This window comes from Carassius carassius, chromosome 45, assembly GCF_963082965.1.
Source record: "Carassius carassius chromosome 45, fCarCar2.1, whole genome shotgun sequence".
NCBI classification, from domain to species: Eukaryota; Metazoa; Chordata; class Actinopteri; order Cypriniformes; family Cyprinidae; genus Carassius; species Carassius carassius.
The window spans coordinates 24,741,466-24,764,059 of NC_081799.1; the positions used below are offsets into that span (position 1 = coordinate 24,741,466).

The window sequence follows — 22,594 nt, forward strand, 5'->3', positions numbered from 1 at the left end:
GCCAGATTGTTTCTATGATGTCGCCAAAGTGTTGAGTTTTTTCCCCCCATTTTATCATCTGCCGGACAAGCATAATGTTTTCCTTTTTTGTTGTAGATTGTAGATAGTTGCAGATTGTGATGATTGATTTTATATGTGTGGTTTATAGGGCATGTAACATAACCAATTGTGTGATCTGAATGAATAATGTAAATCACATTAATAATGTAATAATGTACTTAAATGCAGTGAATGCAGCTTGTGCATGCAATTCACAAGTTCCTTACATTCTGTGATCATAAATGTTTGTTTTGTTCCCTCGTATTCGTATGAAGAAATAGACGTATATGAGTTTACATTTGTGTTGATGAAATGCAAGGCTTTTTCTTTCTCTGTATGAAATGAACCAGCTCCAAAATACCTGCTGACACCGCTGTCACCTCAGTGTGTAATCCTTTTCATGGATGAAGAGGAATGAAATTCCTAGAAAATTGTTTTAGAATGATAACTTAGGAATTGTAATCATGTTACATGTGGACTGACTAAGAGTGCAAGGTTACGATATTTGAGAGGTTTTTAATAAAACCTTAACACAGGAATTAGTTTGACATTTAAAAAAAACTAGACTGGCAATCATTGTAAGCCTGATGCAGGATATTGCACAATTTCAACTTTCTATCAACGCCATTACGGCAGGAGAAATAGTGTGTGATTACAGATAAGAGTGAAAAGCCATCTGAATTCAGAATGTTTGCATTTCCATCGATTACAGTACTTTAGCAGCTGTCATGCTGTTTGCGTTCAGCCCGTCTGAAGCAGTAATGAAGGAATGTTTGTCTATAGATAATGCCTCTGCTGCAGCGTTTGTCCTTGTTTTGTCCTCTGCTATGGTTGTCTGAGCTCTGCATTAAGCTTCGTTTGCTGACTGCCATCCAAAAACATCCTCATTAGTTTTATTCACAAAGCGTTCATTAATTTCATCACTTTACCTCGTTTCGGCAAAACTGATCGCAGCAGATTGACTTCGTTAGTAAGGTTTTGTTTTTTTGATTATCATCACTCAAGTCACAGATTTGCCCACGATTGCAAACAATTACCAAATGAACTTGGGGAAAATTAGCTCTGTGGCATATGAATAAATGCCAGAATTAAAGCTAAAACAGATGCTACACTATTTTTACTGCATATAATAAATGCTACATATATACGTCCATCATGGAAGAGTTGCATATGATCACCAAGGTATTGCTCTGCGGTTATGCAGAATGTTTTGCTAACGTTCACATTAAGATGTGAAACGTTTTAAGAAGTTTGTTTGCTTGGTTATGCAAATATTAAGTGAACATTCATTTTAAAATGATAAAATGTAATGTTCTCTGAACATTCTGAGAAAAGTGGACACATTTACATTTTGGATGATGGCATTGCTATGAGGTTGCTAGACTGCTCTGAGTGGTTGCCAGGGGGTTGCTATGAGGTTGCTAGACTGCTCTGGGTGGTTGCCAGGGTGTTGCTATGAGGTTGCTAGACTGCAGAATCAGATATCAGTAAGAGCTGTATTGCCGTGCACATACAAGGAATTTGTTTTAGTGACATAAGCTTCCAGTACACAGAGACAACAACACACAGACCAAAAAAAAAAAACAAGTGTATAAACAATTGTGCTATAAATGATAATGCCATAGGATTGAGTAAGATGCAGGGATGTACTAGGATGGAGGCATAACAAATAAATATAAGGATATTGCACATTTTTATTGCATAAGTGGGGAACATTTAACTGTTCATGAGGTAGATTGCCTGGGGGAAGAAACTGTTCTTGTGCCTGACTATCCTGGTATTTGCAGCTGTGAGGCACCGGCCAGATGGCAAAAGTTCAAAGATGGGGTAACTTGGATGTGAGGGATCCAGAGTGATTTTCTGAGCCCTTTTCCTCACTCTGGACAGTTCTTGAAGGGTGGGCAGGGGAGCATCAATAATCCTTTCAGCAGTCCGAACAGTTCTCTGTAGTCTTCTGATGTCTGATTTTTTAACTGAACCAAACCAGACAGTTATTGAAGTACACAGGACAGACTCAATGAGTATAACTGTTTCAGCAGCTCCTGTGGCAGGTTAAACTTCCTCAGCTGGGGAAGGAAGTACAACCTCTGATGGGCCTTTTTCACAGTGGAGACAATGTGATTGTCCCACTTCAGGTCCTGAGAGATGGTGGTGCCCAGGAATCTGAATGACACCACTGCAGTCACAGTGCTGTTCATGATGGTGAGTGGGGGGAGTGCAGGGGGGTTTCTCCTAAAGTCCCTGATCATCTCCACTGTTTTGAGTGTGTTCAGCTCCAGGTTGTTAAGACTGCACCAGACAGCCAGCTGCTCAACCTCTTGTCTGTAAGCAAACTCGTCACCGTCCTGGATGAGGCCGATGACTGTAGTGTCGTCTGCAAACTTCAGGAGCTTGACAGAGGGGTCTTTAGAGGTGCAGTCGTTGGTGTACAGCGAGAAGAGCAGTGGGGAGAGAACACATCCCTGAGGGGCACCACTGTTGGTGGAGCAGCTGTTTGACATGAATTTCCCCAGTTTCACTAACTGTTGCCTATCTGTCAGAAAGCTGGTGATCCACTGACAGAGTTAGAAACAGAGTGCTGGGTTAGTTTGGTCTGGAGGGCTGTTGGGATGATGGTGTTGAAAACCGAACTACTGTAAAGTCCACAAGCAGGATGCTCACATAAGTCCCTGTTTTGTCCAAATGTTGCAGGATGAAGTGCATCAATGTTGATTGCATCATCCACGGACCTGTTTGCTCAGTATGCAAACTGCAGGGGGTTCAGTAAGGGTCCAGTGATGTTCTTCAGATAAACCAGAACCAGTTTTTCAAACGACTTCATGGCAGACGTTAGAGCCACAGGTCTGTAGTCGTTAAGTTTGAGGTTGCTAGACTGCTCTGGGTGGTTGCCAGGGTGTTGCTATGAGTTTGCTGAGGTGTTTTAGGTGGTTGACATTCATAGCAACAAACTCAACAACCACACAGGACACAGTAGTAACCTCATAGCAACACCCTGGCAACTGCCCTTAACATTCTAGCAATGGAGCTGCATCTTTTACATGGGCAAAAATCCCAGTTTCACATATCATGAAACTGTAAACATTGCGCTATCAATGCAGAACATCTTATCTGTTTATATAGCAGCATCAACAAAATTACTTAATTTTTCCCAACTCTATGCACTTTTAAAAACACAGAGACATATCATAATTCACCGGACTCTCTTAAGCGGGCGGTGAAGCCATGAGTTTTGCTCAAGTGCTGTGGGATTATCAAGCTCTGCGCGGCTGGAAAGACTTATCGCCGTGCTGAAGGTAAAGCGGGCGACTATCAATAAAACATGAGCAGTAGGCTTCACATCTAACACATCGCTCTTATTTATGTAGGCGCCTCAAATCCGTATCTGTGTTCACAAAACCCTGTGATCTACGTCTTTATGCTATCAGATCTCTTAGGCTTTTGGAAGAACACCCGTAGCTCAATTAATATCTGATGTACGTACAGATGTTAGCCGCATGCTGCTTTCAGGGTGAGAAGGTGATATTGAAACGCACTTCCAGGAAATAAATTCATTATAGTGCAACTTGAGAAGAAGATGCATCTGGTGCTCTTCACACACACATGCCATATAGTATCACAAAGGCCTTTGTTTACTTGGCTAATCATGTATTTCACTCTTATTTCATTCTTCGCTTTGATACCAAACGCATTTGTATTTATCGTATGTATTCCCACGATTGAAACTGCAACACAAGAAAGCTCATAAGACGATTCCATGAATACTATGAGCCCACTGTGAGTATTCACTTGGAGTTCTGTTGCAGCGACCCTGAATGCAACCCTGTCAGAAAGTACAGCATGTTTCCTGTGGCAGTCTGACGTGAGGATACATGACGCGCAACCGGAGGACCACAGAGCACCACGGGTCTCCTTTGTATCAATAAACGTCACATTAATATTCTCGGCGCAGCACACATGATGATTATGATGGATACAAACTGACAAGAGGAGTGTGTAGTGTCATTTGTAATTGGCCGGCGCGTGGAGATGTTTTTCTGTGTAGCGTTTAGTCCCACAGGATTGCTAATCAGATATAGACCAGTGGTAATTATCCAGTGAACCTTCAGCACGGAGTACGAACGGACTTCAAATGCTCTAATCAACCATTTTTAATGCATGTGACTCCTCACTGAAAACATTAAAATGTAATTTTTGTAAACACTGTAACTTATGATGACTTTAAATGAAGATTATGAATCCATAAACAAACTTAGCAGAAGCAGAGTATCATGTGCATGAGTCGCATTCTCACAGTTTGCATGCGAGTCTCAATCTAAAGACAACTTGCATGCTACAGAATGACAGAGAATGCTGCAAAACTTTCATTTCAACAATAATAAATGCATGAGTTTAATTTTTGCTGATACGTGCTCTGATGTGGGCATTCATTAACCAATGAGAACATCAGATGGTTGGGATTTCAGAAGTCCAATTTTGATTTCCGAATGATCCTCAGAATGGATCTTACATAATAACCAACACAATAAGCTTACTAAACCCGAAACAATGCCCTGGAAACCATCCACAACACCCTAGCAACATGGCAGTTTTGCATGAGTGAACACAAACAAATTCTTGTATACTTATTGCAATTATAGTATGCTCCATTTTATTTTTATTTGTTCAATTATGCTAAAAAAAGCAGTAGACTTTTGGGTGGACATAAATTGTAACCACTAGTATTTTAAGCCATAATGAATATTGAAGCCATACTGAAATGCCATTTACAGTACATATTTTTTACTGCCACAGACAAGGTGCTCGACTCCATCACCCATCAATAACCTCAAATGATGAATCTGAGCATGTTTCATAATAATAATCAGAGCAAGGTCCATCTAGGGTCAGTGGCCAAAAGCCCTGAAGAACCGCTGCAGCAAAATGCACTCATGCAAAAAATGGATAACCGCAGAGAACGAACAATACATTATGGCCACCACTGAGAGAGATGGGCTTCCTCTCACACCACGATCAATACAAGCATCAGAATTCACCACTGCTTCTGCTGCTTTGTTTCGGGAGTAATGAGAGATCACAGTGCAGTATGGGTAATGAATAAGCTTCAGACATAAATACACACACACACACACACATATATGTATACACACGCACACACATACACACCAGGTCAAGTAGTGGGCTGATCAGTAAAGGGAAATCTCTCTCCTCCTCTATATAAGGCGCTGTTTTTAAAATGCAGCACATCTGTTACTACAAAATTCAAATACTAAAAATCATCAGATGCCATTTTCTACAAGTTGATATGATTTTTTGCTTCATGCTTCTCAATAGTAGTGTAAAAAACACCCAAAATCTAAATCAACCTGTTTTGAAAGTGAAAGTGAAAGTGACGTGACATTCAGCCAAGTATGGTGACCCATACTCAGAATTTGTGCTCTGCATTTAACCCATCCGATGTGCACACACACAGAGCAGTGAACACACACACACACACTGTGAACACACACCCGGAGCAGTGGGCAGCCATTTATGCTGCGGCGCCCGGGGAGCAGTTGGGGGTTCGATGCCTTGCTCAAGGGCACCTAAGTCGTGGTATTGAAGGTGGAGAGAGAACTGTACATGCACTCCCCCCACCCACAATTCCTGCCGGCCCGGGACTCGAACTCACAACCTTTCGATTGGGAGTCCGACTCTCTAACCATTAGGCCACGACTTCCCCCATGTTGCATGTTCCTTTAAATGCTAATGAGCTCTGCTGACCCCGCCCCTATCTTGTGGGGTGATGAGCTGTACTGTTTACTTTAGCTGCATTAAGCTGCAAAACTTGCTAACTAGCACATTAGGAAAGGCGATTTGCAAAGATTTATAATAACACCCCTTATTTTCACTTTTTCTGTATGTGAAATTGGATCACAAATGATTTGCGCGAACATATACGCATTTGGGTAGATCACGGGCATGGTCAGTGTTCTTGACGGCCAACAGATTTTCCTTTTGAAATTAGAAAACCAAAATCAGTAATCGAGCATTCACTCATTATTAATTTTTTACATTGAAAGTAGAAAAATGAGGAAACACCTCCTTTTTAGATTTTTCAGTTTTTTAGCAAGAAACGACAAACAAGAATTCAGCATCATTTTTCCATTATTCATTCAGGGGTAGAAAAATGTATAAAAACAGCTTGAATATTCGATTTCTACACGAGGGTGGGAATTAAACACCCCTTTCTGCTGATTGTTCAGCCAAAGATCAAACCGTACAGTCATAAGTTCTTCTGCAGTTCTTCAAGGCATAGTAATCTTGGTGCATTTATTGTAACTACATTTAATATTTTTCTCATCAAACAACCAGTTTAATAAATAGCTTGACACAGTTCGTTTAGACCAGTGGTTCCCAACCTGTTTCAACTCGCGGCCCACACAACCAAACACATATGTTTGCACGGCCCACTGCAAAAAAATTAACTGACCCCCGCTATTGTTGGGTTAAAAACCTCTGGAGTCGACAAGAACTTTTCACACTTTTAACAACAGAACTTTGTGAACTTATAAAATAAAGATAACAAACAAGGTGTGCTGTCTGCAGCCTTTGTCTGCGCTGATCTTCATTTACAAACACGTCATTAAAATGAACTGTAACTCAGTGAATACTCAACGAAGAGACATGAGAAAGATATATATAGAAAGCTTGAAATGTCTACTTATAAACTAAACAAGTGCCGCCGAAAACTAAAAAATATTCTGTGATAAAGTAATCCATATGAAAACAACGCGATGTCCGTTTTTCACGTCTCCCTTCATTATATCTAATGTGACCACGCCCCCGCGCTGAACGCGCTATTCAGATTCAAACTGAAGCGCGTGGCTTGAATACGCCCATAACAGAGGAAAAAGCAGCCAGACTGTTCTTCAAGTTTTTATTTTACTGTTTGCTTCGCAATGAGAGGAATAAGACATAATTCACCCCAAAAAGATGTCATGTGGTTGAGGATTTGAGAAATGGATTTCCTCAGAAAAAAAGAATGAAGCCCTTTATTCAGCAGAGATCATAAACATGAGTAAGTCTCTTTTTATTTATTTATATACTTGTACTAGTTTTCACATAACATGTAATTATTTTACTAGTTAGACTCCAAATACTTTTTCCAAACTATAATTCCTGACTAAATGTATAATCAAGTGAAACATTGTGAAGTTTCAATAACAATATACAATACTATACCATTCAAAAGCTTGATGTAAATAGTATAAATGTAACAAATAAATATAACTGTAACAAATGTAAAAACAATGCTGTTCTTTCAATAAATGTTTTTTTATTTTTGTTGTTGTTGTAGAAAATAAGATTGTTAAAAGGATTTCTGAAGGATTGTGTGACTGGAGTAATGATGCAAAACAATTCGTTTGAAAGTCAGCTTTGATTGTTCCTAATAAAGTGTTTAACTGCTCCCCCAAGTGGATATTAAATTATGTTGTGAGATAATTAAATATATTCTAAATAAACTACAAACATAAAATTATATAGATTTATTTTGTCTTCACATTCTTTCTTGTAACTCCTTCCTCTCAGTTGCACAGATGACTGAATGGCTCATTATGCAGCTCATTATGCAGCTCATTATGCAGGTCTTTGTCTTCTCAGGTGTAAATCACAATGATATTCATGATAGTTGACGCCTACTTACATATGATTTTTACCAACAAAAAGTGTCTTAGAAAATTTAAATCAATATATTGTTTCCTGTAAGTGAGTAAACAAGATGATTTTCACATAATTTAGAAAGAAAAATTCTAGGCTACAAGCTCCAGTTCTCAAAAATCCCGGGAACCAATGTTCTGTATGTGTTTCATTGCCTTATTCAAGTGATTTAACATTTTTATTTTTTCACTAACCACGCATAGCATTTTTTTCTCAAAAATACAATCATGTAAATGCATGCATTTCACATTTTATTATAGCCAAGTTTGTGCTGATTACAGTGAGATTAGACTTTACCCATTTAGATATTTATAAGAAACTGAAAAAAGCACAAATGTCAGGGCATGACAAAACTTCTCCAGGCCCCAAAAATACCCTTAGACTCCAGAGGGTTAATAACTTAGTACTCAGAAGCTAGATGGTCTTTATTGAATGAACTGGCCAGGAACAGAAAATAACTCGGGCTGGCATCACTTGGCACAACTGCTGTTGATCTGTAGCATATGCAGCAATGGCGGTTTATTCTTAATCCAATCAGTGAGCTCGAATAGTGGAAGCATAGTTACAGTTTAATATTTATTTTTTGTTATTTAATTATATATATGAAATGTTATTATGTTATGACTTAGACATTTTTACATATATGAACAACATTATTTCTTTTAATAGTAATTGGCGGCCCACCTGCAAGACCATTGCGTAATTTTTAAACACTATTTTGTTTAAGTCAGACCAGCACAAACTGAATATTGTATATCACAAGGATTTCTGAAATAAATAACAAAACACCTGAATAATATATTCAGAATCAAAAACTAAAGTGGCTTCTGCATCATAAAAGCTGTTGTGTTGAGCCCTTAAAAATGTTCCTTTCACAGCTTAAGTATGAACACTATCAACAATGGACAACATAACACAAAACATTTTGAAATAAATAAATGAAAGCAATCTGAATTATTCAGAATCAATTTCGAGAAACATACATACATATATATATATATATATATATATGTAATGAATTAAAACTTCCTAATCTTCGGCAAGAAGGAGGCGGGAACCGGCGGACAATCAAATGAAACTTTAATAATCACAAAATAAACAAAACAGCGCACCAGCCCCTCACGGACGACTGATTATAACTGATTCAAATGATTCGCGATCCCCAAACTGACTCAAATGATTCGCGAACCCGCTCCCAACTCCCGAACTGACTCAAATGATTCGCGATCCCGCTCCGAACTCCCAAACTGACTCAAATGATTCGCGATCCCACTCCGAGCTCCCGAACAGACTCAAATGATTCGCGAACCCGTTCCGAACTCCCGAACTGATTAAAATGATTCACGCTCCGAACTGCCAAACTGACTCAAATGATTCGCGAACCCGCTTGACTCCAGAACTGACTCAAATGATTCGTGATCCCGCTCCGAACTCCCAAACTGACTCAAATGATTCGCCATCCCCAAACTGACTCAAATGATTCGCGATCCCACTCCGAGCTCCGGAACAGACTCAAATGATTCGCGAACCCGTTCCGAACTCCCGAACTGACTCAAATGATTCGCGATCCCGCTCCGAACTCCCAAACTGACTCAAATGATTCGCGATCCCCAAACTGACTCAAATGATTCGCGATCCCGCTCCGAGCTCCCAAACAGACTCAAATGATTCGCGAATCCACTCCAAACTCCCAAACTGATTAAAATGATTCGCGAACCCGCTTTGAACTCGGACGACTGATTATAACTGATTCAAATGATTCGCGATCCCCAAACTGACTCAAATGATTCGCGAACCCGCTCCCAACTCCCGAACTGACTCAAATGATTCGTGATCCCGCTCCGAACTCCCGAACTGACTCAAATGATACACGAACCCGCTCCGAACTCTCGAACTGATTCAAATGAATCACGCTCTGAAATCCCGAACTGACTCAAATGATTCACAATCCGAAGTTCCCATCCAAATCAAATGACACCATCAGCGCTACTATTGGCTTAGTTATCTAGTTTCATAACATTTACTGAAATTAAGGTACGAAAAGTATGTTGTTAACAAATAAAATATCAATATTTCCATTCCGAACTGCTTTCCACGTCGAAACATCCACGAACATAACCAGGTGAGCAGATCACTATTTCACTATTTGATTGCTCTAGTCAAGTGGTTACCAACCTTTTTCAGCTCGTGGCCCACACAACCAAACACATATGTTTGCACGGCCCACTGCAAAAAAATTAACTGACCCCCGCTATTGTTGGGTTCATAACTTAGTACTCAGAAGCTAGATGGTCTTTATTGAATGAACTGGCCAGGAACAGAAAATAACTCGGGCTGGCATCACTTGGCACAACTGCTGTTGATCTGTAGCATATGCAGCAATGGCGGTTTATTCTTAATCCAATCAGTGAGCTCGAATAGTGGAAGCATAGTTACAGTTTAATATTTATTTTTTGTTATTTAATTATATATATGAAATGTTATTGTCACACCCAGGGGCTGGCTATGCTTTAACTAAGCCACACCCCTTCTCAACTTCCACCTCGAGGAGGTCCCCAAACCCGACCCAATGGCCAAACAACACGAGAACAAGTAAATGATAAAACAATCTTTATTTAAATATCTAAAAATAGCTTGGGGAATAGGGAAAGGGCAATTAAAACTAAACTCTGACTCGGCCCTCCAGATGGGCTATGGCCGGGAAGAGGTCAGGGAGCAAGGGGGCCACGGGGATCCGGGGCGTGGGACTCGGGCCCCGGCCTGAGTCTTAGGTATCCGTAGCGCCCTCCTTCTTCCTCCTCTTCGCTGAATACAGCTCACGGTAAGTACTGGTTCACACAGTTCGTTCTCGAGGTGCTCACTCTCTTTCTCTTCCTCCACAGGCAACGGGCTCTTTCTCTTTCTCCACAGGCAACGGCTGGGACACACAGGCACAGTTAATTCAGCTTGGTTTTGCTCTCACCTCTTCGCTGATTACAGCTCACAGTAAGTACTGGTTCACACAGTTCGTTCCTTGGGTGCTCACTCGCTTTCTCTTTCTCCACAGGCAACGGCTGGGACACACAGGCACAGTTAGTTCAGCTTGGTTCTGCTCTCACCTCTTCGCTGATTACAGCTCACAGTAAGTACTGGTTCACACAGTTCGTTCCTTGGGTGCTCACTCGCTTTCTCTTTCTCCACAGGCAGCGGCGTAAGTACAGGTTTCCTCAGTCTCTCCTCGTGTTACCCACTCTCTCTCCTTTTCTCTCCACAGGTATCAACTTGGGCACAATAGCACAGTTAGTTTGCTTTGAATGGCTCTCACCTCTGGGCTGGACACAGCGTACTGTAAGTACAGGGTTCGCTCTATTCCTCCTCGTGTTATTCACTCTCTCTCTCCTTTTCTCTCCACAGGTATCAACTTGGGCACAATAGCACAGTTAGTTTGCTTTGAATGGCTCTCACCTCTGGGCTGGACACAGCGTACTGTAAGTACAGGGTTCGCTCTATTCCTCCTCGTGTTATTCACCTCTCTCTCCTTTCTCTCTCCACAGGTATCAACTTGGGCACAATAGCACAGTTAGTTTGCTTTAAATGGCTCTCACCTCCGGGCTGGACACAGCGTACTGTAAGTACAGGGTTCGCTCTATTCCTCCTCGTGTTATTCCCTCTCTCTCCTTTTCTCTCCACAGATATCAACTTGGGCACAATAGCACCGTTAGTTTGCTTTGAATGGCTCTCACCTCTGGGCTGAACACAGCGCACTGTAAGTACAGGTTTCCTCTGTTTCTCCTTGTGTTACTCACTCTCTTTCCTTTCCTCTCCACAGGTATCAACTTGGACACAAAACACAGTTACTCTGCTTTGGATGGCTTTCACCTCTGGGCTGGACACAGCGTACCGTGCTATCTCCGGAGATCTGAAGCACGCTCACAACATATACTGTACTGAACTAGGCTAGGACCAGCAATCTCCTTGTCCTCCCACGCCGAAGTGCGTGAAGGCGGGGGTTTATCTGACAGGACACACGGCAATACACAGCAGCCCACAGCAATATACAGCACCACGTCAAAATTATAGGTTTTCACAGCACGAAGACTCACCCACCACACTCAGTGTACGGAAAGGACACCCGTCTTCCTTCACTTCGCTTGGTTCGGATCTGGCGATGGAATATGCGGCCTAGCTAGTGATGTCGTCGTTGTGACTACTTCAATAAGTATTCCTTCGGCTCTCCCACCACACTATATTAGGGGTAGGGCCGCCCTCCTCCTCCTGGAGAGATCTACACAACGCCAGGTCAATATACAGGGCACTTTCGACTGGCTCTTAGTACTCACATCAATGCCACTTCCAATCCCCTTTTTCACGTCGTCTCAGTTCGCCGTATAATCTGTTCACTTCTCAACCTTTAAGGTTCGCGATGTCTTCACAATCATACAATTCCAGCCTGAGGGAGAGAGAGAGTTAGACAGCTACCAGCAGCGTACCAAGACGGGCACAACCCAGTGCTTCACACACACCAAAAAGAGCTTCCCAGACTGGGAAATAACTTGGCCTTAAGTACTGCCTTGTCCAGCGTATCCTCCAATTACCAACCGCTGTCCCTAACTAGGCACAGGTGCATCGAATTCCCTGATTTTCCTTCTTACGGCGCTACCGGAAGTTCCGGTGTTCTGTTTTTCCGGTCCGGGCGGAAACGCTTCCGGGCGGAACCAAACTTCCCGAATTTTGGTTCCGCCCCTAAAGATCGTCACCTTGTGACATCCTCCCCCGCCAATCCGTTCTAGTCCCTAGAACGTCCTCGGGCTGTCCACTCCCCATAGCGGGCAGGGGGTCGGCCTCGGTTCTCTCGCTGGGATCGTCTCACTGGTGAATCGGGCTCAGCTTGTTCAGGGGCTGCTTCTGGTTCTCTCGGGGCGATCGGGGGTGGTGCCACCACGGGTCTCCCTGGTACCACAGCCCAACCTTCAATCCAGGGGGCCGCTGGTACAGGTTCCGTGGGGACTTCTTCCACGGCTTCAGGGTAGTTAGGGCATGGGCGAATCATGTTCCGGTGCACCACACGGTCGGGGCCTGACTTCCCTTCTGGCCGGATGGTATAGACCGGCTGCCCCGGCCTCTGCTGCCGGCAGACTACATAAGGGGTGGCCTCCCAACGGTCACTCAGTTTCCCCTTCCCCTGCCGCCGATTATCTCTCACCAACACCCTCTCTCCTGGCAGTAGAGGGGCTTCTCTAGCAGTCCGATCATACAACCGCTTACTTTTCTCTCCTGCCGTCTGTATCCTTTTTGACACCTGCTCGTAGGCGAAATGCAAGCGCTGGTGATGGCGCCCCACCCACTCCGTTACACTTGCTTCCTCTTGGTCGGCTATCACTCCTAGGACCAGGTCAGTAGGCATTCGTATGTGTCTGCCAAACATCAGGTAAGTGGGAGCGTAACCCGTAGTACTATGTATACTGTTGTTATAGGCCTGTAGGAGGTTTGGCAAGGCACTCACCCAATCGTCCTGCCGTTGTTGGTCCAAGGTCCCCAGCAGCCCCAATAGGGTCTGATTGAATCTCTCACAGCCGCCGTTCCCCTGAGGATGATACGAAGTGGTGTGAGTTTTCGTGCAACCGTACAACTGGCATAGTTCTCTAATTACCCTGGACTCAAAGTTGGCTCCTTGATCGGAGTGCAGAAACTCCGGGCATCCGAACGTCTGGAAGACGGCCCGCCATAAAACTGTAGCGGTGGTGGTTGCAGTCTGGTCGAGGGTGGGGATAGCCCAAGCGTACTTTGTGAACAAATCCGTTATTACCAAGATGTTCTGGTAGCGATCTCGTGGTCGGCCCAGTGTCAAGAAGTCCATAGCCATGATATGAAGGGGGGCCTTCGCATGGATGGGTACCATTGGCGCTCGGACCTCCCGTCTGGACTTAAACAATATGCATCTCGGGCAAGCTTGAATTAGGGCGTGCACCGATGCCTCTAGCCCGGGCCAAAAGAAGAATCTCCTAAGCAGGGACACGGTCCTCTCCTGTCCCTGATGCCCCAACTGGTTGTGGTACGCCGAAACTAAAGCCGTTACCTCATCTGCGGGTACCACGATCTGGCGTACTTCTTCGCCCAACTTCGGGTCACTGACCCTTCTACACAAAACGCCATCTCTCAGCTCCAGCCTGTCCCATTGCCCCAGCAGCCTCCTCCCAGTATCCGTCTGGGCTAACCTCTCCGCTGGCGTCAGCCGTCGGCCCTGTTCCAGCCATTCTCTTACCAGCCGCACATCTTGATCCCTGGCCTGTCTCTCCCTCCACCGACGGGGATCCCATCCCCAGTTCTCAGGCACGGCCTCTTGTCTGCTGCCTGGTGCCTCTACTGCTCCTACCATATAGCCCTCCTCCGGGCTGGCCCCTCCGGGGCTTTCCGCTTCGGGCAGCCTTGAGAGGACGTCCGCGTTCGTGTGTTCACGCCCTGGTCGGTACTGTAGTTGATAGTCAAAGTTGGCCAGTTGGGCCACCCACCGCTGCTCCACGGCTCCCAGCTTCGCCGTCTGTAAGTGTACTAATGGGTTATTGTCTGTAATGATCGTCACCTTGGCACCCCAGAGGTAGTCTTTAAATTTCTCACTTAGGGCCCACTTCAACGCCAGCAGCTCCAATTTGAAAGAACTATAGTTCGCATCGTTCCTCTCGGCTGGGTGGAGGCTCCGGCTGGCGTACGCGATGACCCTCTCAACTCCGTCCTGCCGTTGAGCCAACACCGCTCCCAGCCCGAGATTGCTGGCATCTGTATACAAAAGGAATGGTTTTGTGAAATCTGCGTATGCCAAGATAGGGGCCTGTAGCAGCTCCTGCTTCAATGTCTGGAACGCCGACTCACAATTTGCATCCCAGTCTACGTTGGGCGACCCCCGGCCCCGGTTACGACCTGTGCCAACCAGCAACTGATTAAGGGGTTTAGCAATTTTTGAAAAGTCCTTTATGAAACGCCTATAGTATCCCACAAATCCTAAAAAGGATCGCACTTGCCTCACTGTCCTCGGGGCCTTCCAGTCCTTCACGGCCGATACCTTTCCAGGATCTACGGACACTCCAGCCGCACTGACCACGTGGCCCAGAAAGTTGACTTCTCTCCGTAGTAAGTGACACTTATTGGGCTGTAGTTTCAATCCGTACTTCTCCATGGCCCGAAAGACTTCCTCGAGGTGCCTCAGGTGTGAATCAAAATCTGGGGAGTAGACAATCACATCATCCAGGTAAACTAATACTGACTCCATTAACTGACCTCCCAAGCACCGCTGCATCAGCCGCTGGAAGGTGGCCGGAGCGTTACAGAGCCCGAAAGGCATCCGGTCCCATTCAAATAGTCCAAACGGGGTTGTAAAGGCAGTCTTCTCCCGGTCTGCTTCGGCCACCTGCACCTGCCAGTAGCCACTGGCCAAATCTAGGGTAGAGTACCATGCCGACTGCGTGAGGCTGGCAAGCGAATCTTCGACCCGTGGCAAAGGGAAAGCGTCTTTCTTAGTCACGAGGTTCAGCTTACGGTAGTCCACGCAGAATCTCCAAGCCCCCGTCTTCTTTTGCACCAGCACTATGGGGGCCGCCCACGGGCTGCTGCTTTCCCTAACAACTCCTTGCTTCAGCATGCCTTGCAGGAGTGTACGTACCTCGGTATACAAAGTGGGCGGAATTGGGCGATACCTCTCCCGGCTGGGCCCTGCATCCCCGGTAGGTATATGATGTTGTACCACCTGGGTGCATCCGTAGTCTTCGTCGTGGGTGGCGAACACATGCTGCCATCTCCGAAGGAGGGCCTGTAACTTCTGTGTCTGTGCTTGCTCTAAATCCTCCCCTTGTAACGACTCACCCGCCAGGTGGCTCGGCACACTCCTCTCCATACCACCCCATGGGGTGTCTACTTGTGTCAGGGCCACCTCGATGACAGTGGGGCACACCTGACGAAAACTAATATCCCTCTCTTCCCTTACTTGGTGGGATGTAACCGTTGTCAGACGGGCTAATCGTTGGTGCCGATGTAGTTGCACCGCGTATGGATGTACATTCCGTATCCTCACGGGGACTCTCCCCCGCCGGACCGTCGATAATCCTCGTGCCACTTCCACTTGTGGACAATCCACATGGGGCTCCACCAGCACCCACTCTTCTGGGCCCGCTCTTCGGGGCGGTACTCGCGCCCACACAACAGCCTCACTTTTTGCGGGGACAGACAAAGCAAAACGACACATCACTCTTCCTACCTCTTCCTGTTCCCTGCGGACTTGGCTCATTTGCACCCTTCGACAGTCAGCTCCCACACACTCCCACTTGGGCCTCTCTGCAGGTGGTATCTTCGATACGGGCCTAGCCCGAAATAGCTCTTCCCAGCAATCAGCGAGGACATTCATGCCCAACAGGGCTCGATGTGCACCCAGACAATGGTCTTGCACGATAATCACACCTTTCTGGGGGACCATCACTCCGTGAACCTCTAGGTCCGTCAATCGGTAGCCAATATATGGGATGTCGAGGCCGTTTGCGCCCTTCAGAGTAAGCCAGGGGGCCTCCGCCCCTGGTGCCCCTTGTTTCCCAAACACTTCTTCGGATAAACTCTCAGCAAACAACGTCACTTGGGAGCCTGTGTCTACCAGGCATTGAATCTCCTTGCCGCACACTCTCACCTTCGCCACGGGGCTACGCCCAATCATCTGGCTCCTAGAGCCATATCCTCTTCCAGGGTCTTCTCGAGGGGTCCCGGCCACACGACCCACAGTGGCCGGCCGACCTAAAAACCCCCTTCTGACGCCCTGCGGGGCCCACACTGACGACTATAGTGACCTGGTTTGCCACAGCGGTTACAGATGGGTCGCCCTTGCTCGTCCCATTCGAAACGGGGCCGGTTAAAGTGGTTCGGGCGCCTGAACGGCTCTCGGCCTCCCTCTGAGTACACTCGGTCTCGGGGCGCCGGCCGTGGTTCCTCCCGCGCCCGTCCTTGGCGCAATTCTCCTACGAGGGCTTTAGACAGTTCAGACATCTGATCGCGGACATCTTTCAAAAGTTCAGCCTTCAGTGCTTGCTTCCAGTCAGGGCCTCCGGGTTGTGCTGGTGCTACTTCACTGACAACCGCACACACTGGGGAACCACTCACCTCAGTCTCATCACCTTCCAGGGCCAGTGCCTCTTTCTTCAGATCTTCGAACGTAAGACCCGGGTCCCTTCGAAACTGGATACGTAGGCTCTGTCTCACCGGACCCTCCTTCAACCCCAGAAGAAACTGGTCCCGCAATAGAGTCTCCCCATCTCCCAACCCGTGGTCCCGACGGGTCTGTAGTCGGGCGAATTGCTCTCGCAACCTCAGGGCGAAAGCTCTAATCGGTTGGCGGGGGCCCTGCTTACAATTGAAGAACTGGGAGCGAAGGACAGCTACGGGGGTGTGGTCACCATACTGTTCAGTGAGGAACTGGAACACGGTTTGGGCGTTGGCTCTAACGGCTTCGGGGGCGGCATGCACCTCTCGCCGCGCTTCTCCATCCAGGGAGTTTAACACAAATTGAAGCCGCTGGGCTGCACTAAGGCCCTGTAGGTCGGCCAAGTACTCTAGTTGAGCCTTCCATTCAGACAATCGTACCTCGGATTCTGTCCCCCCATATTTTTGAATCCAGGGGCTCCCCATAAAAACGGGCATGGCACGGGGTTGGGCTGAAAGCCCCGCGTTGTCGGTCATTGGACGACCTTGGTTACTCAACTCGAGGTGGAAACCCTGCCGACTACGCCAAATCTGTCACACCCAGGGGCTGGCTATGCTTTAACTAAGCCACACCCCTTCTCAACTTCCACCTCGAGGAGGTCCCCAAACCCGACCCAATGGCCAAACAACACGAGAACAAGTAAATGATAAAACAATCTTTATTTAAATATCTAAAAATAGCTTGGGGAATAGGGAAAGGGCAATTAAAACTAAACTCTGACTCGGCCCTCCAGATGGGCTATGGCCGGGAAGAGGTCAGGGAGCAAGGGGGCCACGGGGATCCGGGGCGTGGGACTCGGGCCCCGGCCTGAGTCTTAGGTATCCGTAGCGCCCTCCTTCTTCCTCCTCTTCGCTGAATACAGCTCACGGTAAGTACTGGTTCACACAGTTCGTTCTCGAGGTGCTCACTCTCTTTCTCTTCCTCCACAGGCAACGGGCTCTTTCTCTTTCTCCACAGGCAACGGCTGGGACACACAGGCACAGTTAATTCAGCTTGGTTTTGCTCTCACCTCTTCGCTGATTACAGCTCACAGTAAGTACTGGTTCACACAGTTCGTTCCTTGGGTGCTCACTCGCTTTCTCTTTCTCCACAGGCAACGGCTGGGACACACAGGCACAGTTAGTTCAGCTTGGTTCTGCTCTCACCTCTTCGCTGATTACAGCTCACAGTAAGTACTGGTTCACACAGTTCGTTCCTTGGGTGCTCACTCGCTTTCTCTTTCTCCACAGGCAGCGGCGTAAGTACAGGTTTCCTCAGTCTCTCCTCGTGTTACCCACTCTCTCTCCTTTTCTCTCCACAGGTATCAACTTGGGCACAATAGCACAGTTAGTTTGCTTTGAATGGCTCTCACCTCTGGGCTGGACACAGCGTACTGTAAGTACAGGGTTCGCTCTATTCCTCCTCGTGTTATTCACTCTCTCTCTCCTTTTCTCTCCACAGGTATCAACTTGGGCACAATAGCACAGTTAGTTTGCTTTGAATGGCTCTCACCTCTGGGCTGGACACAGCGTACTGTAAGTACAGGGTTCGCTCTATTCCTCCTCGTGTTATTCACCTCTCTCTCCTTTCTCTCTCCACAGGTATCAACTTGGGCACAATAGCACAGTTAGTTTGCTTTAAATGGCTCTCACCTCCGGGCTGGACACAGCGTACTGTAAGTACAGGGTTCGCTCTATTCCTCCTCGTGTTATTCCCTCTCTCTCCTTTTCTCTCCACAGATATCAACTTGGGCACAATAGCACCGTTAGTTTGCTTTGAATGGCTCTCACCTCTGGGCTGAACACAGCGCACTGTAAGTACAGGTTTCCTCTGTTTCTCCTTGTGTTACTCACTCTCTTTCCTTTCCTCTCCACAGGTATCAACTTGGACACAAAACACAGTTACTCTGCTTTGGATGGCTTTCACCTCTGGGCTGGACACAGCGTACCGTGCTATCTCCGGAGATCTGAAGCACGCTCACAACATATACTGTACTGAACTAGGCTAGGACCAGCAATCTCCTTGTCCTCCCACGCCGAAGTGCGTGAAGGCGGGGGTTTATCTGACAGGACACACGGCAATACACAGCAGCCCACAGCAATATACAGCACCACGTCAAAATTATAGGTTTTCACAGCACGAAGACTCACCCACCACACTCAGTGTACGGAAAGGACACCCGTCTTCCTTCACTTCGCTTGGTTCGGATCTGGCGATGGAATATGCGGCCTAGCTAGTGATGTCGTCGTTGTGACTACTTCAATAAGTATTCCTTCGGCTCTCCCACCACACTATATTAGGGGTAGGGCCGCCCTCCTCCTCCTGGAGAGATCTACACAACGCCAGGTCAATATACAGGGCACTTTCGACTGGCTCTTAGTACTCACATCAATGCCACTTCCAATCCCCTTTTTCACGTCGTCTCAGTTCGCCGTATAATCTGTTCACTTCTCAACCTTTAAGGTTCGCGATGTCTTCACAATCATACAATTCCAGCCTGAGGGAGAGAGAGAGTTAGACAGCTACCAGCAGCGTACCAAGACGGGCACAACCCAGTGCTTCACACACACCAAAAAGAGCTTCCCAGACTGGGAAATAACTTGGCCTTAAGTACTGCCTTGTCCAGCGTATCCTCCAATTACCAACCGCTGTCCCTAACTAGGCACAGGTGCATCGAATTCCCTGATTTTCCTTCTTACGGCGCTACCGGAAGTTCCGGTGTTCTGTTTTTCCGGTCCGGGCGGAAACGCTTCCGGGCGGAACCAAACTTCCCGAATTTTGGTTCCGCCCCTAAAGATCGTCACCTTGTGACATTATTATGTTATGACTTAGACATTTTTACATATATGAACAACATTATTTCTTTTAATAGTAATTGGCGGCCCACCTGCAATACCATCGCCCACAGGTTGAAAACCACTGGTTTAGACAGTGCTTTCTTCTGTGTAGACCAGCGGTTCTAAAAAGGGTCAGCGGGTAAAAAAAATACTATACAGTAGCTCAATGAGACAAAGACGAGCTAAAGCAGCACATTTTGCTGATCAATTTATTTTCAAAGGCATGAAATTTTGTTGTCTTTTTGAACATACACAAATAAAAAAAGATTTTTTACAATACGACCATGAATGACTATTATTTCCACTGATGAGGAAAAAATCCAAGTGAACATCAATTAATATATATCCTCAATAAATTAAATAAACTCAGCAAAAACAAAGTTATGACTGCTGTACACTTCAATACTGCTTTGTGCTTGACTGTAGTTGTGTTTTTCTGCTGTTAGTTTATGCAACCCATCACAACTTATGAACTGTGTGAATTATGGGTACTCACCTTGTTATTCTAAAGGCTTATTACCTTTCTTTTTTAAAAAACACACACACAAACACACACAAAATGTCCTGCTCTCACTTGGCAGAGATTGTGACTTTCACTTCTCACTTCTGGCGTAGGCCTATTTCAAGCATTCTTAATGTTTTCTGTGGGGTTTGGGGTCACTTAGTATGGGGGGAAAACTAAGGAAGTCAATGACTACCAGCAACTCTTTGGTTACCAACATTCTTAAAAATATCTTCTTTTGTGTTCCACACAAGAAAGATATTCATGCAGGTTTGATACAACAAGATGGGCACCGATGACAGAATTTCCATATTTGGGTGAACTATCCCTGAACTATCCTACGCACATTATTTTCTTACTTTTGCGGTGTAAACATGACCTGATTATGTTTTTCACAAAATTTTGAGCCCATGCTGTGCCGTGTCTGACAGTGAATTAGTGTGATAAGCACTCGTCATTAATCTTGATCGTCTGTCATGGCAGGTTTAATTACGATGGAGGGATGAGTCACTAAACAAGAGCTTCATCTACTAAACATACTGTTTCCTTTCATTTCACATCTTAAGTGTTGCGCACTCAGTCACTACCTTACCAGGAGTTCAGAAGCTCTTACAGGGATCAAGCTCTCGGGTTTCTGAGGTCATGCACACATCAGGTTGAGCGATTGTCCGAGTCATTGATCGTCTGCACACCTCAATTCAGTTCAGTGCTACAGAGACATAAATGCGACACACTCACAATGTGTATTACTGAGAAAGCGCACAAAAGCATCTCTGCAATTATGATTATTGCCATTCGCATGATAAGGGTCTAAAATAGATTTTTGATGTTGGCATGTTAACTCTAATAAAGAAATATATCACAAATACTCAAATACACAAAAAAATGTTTACAGTCAACTTCTTTACTTTTTTTCCCTCTCCCATCTTGTCACAATGCATTCTGGCATTGTCTTCTCCAAATGCAATGAAACAAGGAATCTCAGGAGGTCATATTTGCATAACAATTTTGCTTAACACTTGCTACAGCCTTCATGACCAAAGTGCATCTATGATGCCTTTAAATGGTCCCTCTACACAGGCAGCTCACTGGAACAGAACACGTTTAAAGGAATACAGTAGTTCACCCAAAACTTGCTGAAAATGTGCTCACCCTCAGACCATCCAAGATGAAGATGAGTTTGTTTCTTCATCAGGTTTGGAGAAATGTAGCATTGCATCAGTGTCTCAGCAATGGATGCTCTGCTGTGAATGGGTGCCGTCAGAATGAGAGTCCAAACAGCTGATAAAAACATCATAATATTCCACAAGTAATTCACACCACTCCAGTCCATCACAATGTTTTGTGAAGGGAAAATATGTGTGCTTTTAAGAAACAAGTCCATAATCAATAATAACACTTCTTCCAGTGAAAAAGTCCATCTCCTGTTCCACCAACTACTCGTTGAGACTTTGATTTGTAAACGCTGCTTCATCTGTGCAGATTTTTCTCCTGGTTCAGCCCAGACAACTTTTTTACTCTAGTTATGGATAATGAACTCATTTTAGCCAGAAGCGATGGTTTGTAGTTAATAAGATCTTAATGATGGATTTGTTTCTTACAAACACAAAGCTTTTGGCTCCACAAGATGTGAACTGATGGACTGGAGTGCTGTGGATTACTTGTGGATTATTGTGATGTTTTTATCAGCTGTTTGGACTCTCATTCTGACGGCACCCATTCACTGCAGAGGATCCATTGATGAGACACTGATGCAATGCTACATTTCTCCAAATCTGATGAAGAAACAAACTCATCTAAATCTTGGATGGCCTGTGAGAGAGTAAATTATCAGCAGGCTTTCAATTTAGGGTGAATTATGACTTAAAAGATGCTATATGATATCAGATTAGTTTCATATTCATTTTCAGAATCTGTACAAGGTCGATAATGAAATTCCATCATAATTTGTAACCAGCCCTAACGGGATCCAATAAACACCCTCTGAGAATCTGCCAAGAGTCAAATCAGATCCTGCCAGATAAACAGGACCGCTGCCAGATTACGAGAAACACTCCATTAGTAATCCATCAATCCTTTGGGATTTTTTGACTGTTAATTAATTAAGCAGAGAACATGATGATTAAACATCGAGCTGAAAGTTGTTTCTTCTATAAATTGTCTCAAGCTTTTTATCCTTCGTAGACGATTGTGTGTTGATTCTGTCTGACAGGTGGTGTGTTTCTCGGCTCTCTATAACCAGCCCAGAAAAATCATCCTTTATTCGGTGTGAGAAAGAAAAGATTCAGCAGAAGACAAGTGACCCAATTACCACGTAATGGACTCTGG

General features: G+C 45.4%; 1 long non-coding RNA gene across 1 annotated transcript in view; it reads right to left on the reverse strand.

Annotated features, from left to right (window-relative positions):
• The window catches only part of LOC132127852 (uncharacterized), an 83,522-nt gene extending 62,546 nt beyond the window's left edge, over positions 1–20,976 (reverse strand). Inside the window, exon 1 of the long non-coding RNA XR_009427608.1 lies at positions 20,859–20,976. This is a non-coding gene — a long non-coding RNA (uncharacterized LOC132127852). The remainder of the gene's footprint in view (positions 1–20,858) is intronic.
• Between the last annotated feature and the right edge of the window lie 1,618 nt (positions 20,977–22,594).